Consider the following 2094-nt stretch of genomic DNA (forward strand, 5'->3'; position numbering starts at 1 on the left):
CCACCATGGCAAGAACAGCTTCATGTCACAAGGCTCACCATGCACTATCACGACTCCTCAAAGATCGACAGCAGGGTCTATTTCCCAGTCTACATCCCTTATCTGTATTATTGTTCTTGGGGGCAAGTAGCTACCCAGACACCACTAACAGATAAGCCTAGACCTTTTTCCTGAAATAGGCACCTAACAGGAGGATTCTTGGGTTTCAAACACGGCCTAAGTCCAAGTAGTAAAGAGAACAGAAGATGATTCTCCAGAGCCCACAGAGTAGCTTTGCAACTGGCCTTGGAGACTTCCAAAAGCTACCAAGCACTGCACTGTGAGACTCTCATTCCTGAGCTGAATCATCTTATTCGACAGCAAGCTTTGGTGAGAACATAGATGTATTTCTGAGAGGTGGGTGTGGTCTTCAAAGATTCACATAAAAGGATGTAGAAGATACAAGCCCATATTTCTCCAGAGGAGGACAGCACTTAGAGTTAACTGCATTCAGGTGACCTCTGAAAGTCAACTCTGCAGGGAATGAGCTCCTGATCTTGGGGAGTACTTAAAAGAATTTTTTTTTGGAAGAATTACTGCAGGAAACATTCATAGAACCTTGGGAAACATGAATTCTCGAATCTTGCAAGCCTTCCAGAGGGAACTCACCTGTCCCATCTGCATGAACTACTTCATAGACCCAGTAACCATAGACTGTGGGCACAGCTTTTGCCGGCCCTGTTTCTACCTCAACTGGCAAGACATCGAGGTTCTTTGCTCAATGCTCTAAATGCAAGATGACAACATAGAAAAGAAACCTCAACACTAACATTTGTTTGAAGAATATGGCTTCAATTGCCAGAAAAGCCAGCCTCTGGCAATTCCTTAGCTCTGAGGAGCAAATATGTGGGACGCACAGGAGACAAAGAAGATGTTCTGTGAAGTGGACAAGAGCCTGCTGTTTGCTGTGCTCCAACTCAGGAGCACCAGAATCACAGACACTGTCCCACTGAGTCGGCTGCTGAGGAACACCAGAATTATGTGAGTTTAAGTGTAGAAGCAATCAGAGCTGAATGTCAGAAGATGCGTGCATTTCCCCATGAAGAAGAGCAACATCACTTGGAGAGGCTGCGACAGGAGGGCGAGGACATTTTTCAGCAACTCAATGAAAGCAAAGCCAGAATGGAACATTCAAGGGAGCTTTTAAGAGAAATGTATGAGGATCTGAAGCAAATGTGCCATAAAGCAGATGTGGAGCTACTCCAGGCTTTTGGAGACATATTACACATGTTTGAGTCCCTGCTGCTGCGAGTGTCTGAGCCTGTGAATACAGAGCTCAGTGCAGGGCCCATCACTGGATGACTGGACAGGCTCAGTGGGTTCAGAGCCTGAAAGAGCCAATAGTCATATCGTCCTGTACGGAGATTTGAGAAGCATGAATGTTGGATGTGCCCCTCAAGATGATCCCCATATCACTGCAAAATCTGAATGTTTTCCTGTATGGGGGGCTCAGGCTTTCATATCTGGCAAATATTATTGGGAGGTTCACGTGGGGGACTCTTGGAATTGGGCTTATTATTATTGGAAAGAGAAGAGATAGAATGACAAGATAGATGGAGAGGAGGGACTCTTTCTTCTTGGATGTGTTAAGGAGGACACTCACTGCAGTCTCTTTACCACCTCCCAACTTGTGGTGCAATATGTTCCAAGACCTACCAGCACAGTAGGATTATTCCTGGATTGTGAAGGTAGAACCATGAGCTTTGTTGATGTTGATCAAAGTTCCCTGATATACACCATCCCTAATTGCTCCTTCTCACCTCCTCTCAGGCCTATCTTTTGCTGTAGTCACTTCTGACCAGAGAAGAGTCAGAAATGTGTCTATATGCTCTGGGAACCTGTTTATCCCAGAAAGCCCTCTTTTTTGCACCTCATCAAACAGGACAAATAAGTTATATTTAATGTATTTAGCTGCATTCTAATGTCATCAAAACTCATTTATAGGGTTTCTATTAAGTATGGTGAAAACACTAAAAAAAAAAGACTTAAGATGCAGAGATAATTGAAAGTGTCATGATTCTCTTTAGATCATTCTATGACCAGAAAACCTAACAC

At 44.0% G+C, this 2094-nt stretch overlaps 1 pseudogene; it reads left to right on the forward strand.

Annotated features, from left to right (window-relative positions):
• The first annotated feature begins 607 nt into the window (after nt 1-607).
• LOC100600111 lies at nt 608-1837 on the forward strand (annotated as a pseudogene).
• The last annotated feature ends 257 nt before the right edge of the window (nt 1838-2094 follow it).

This window comes from Nomascus leucogenys, chromosome 20 (assembly GCF_006542625.1).
Source record: "Nomascus leucogenys isolate Asia chromosome 20, Asia_NLE_v1, whole genome shotgun sequence".
Taxonomy (NCBI): Eukaryota; Metazoa; Chordata; class Mammalia; order Primates; family Hylobatidae; genus Nomascus; species Nomascus leucogenys.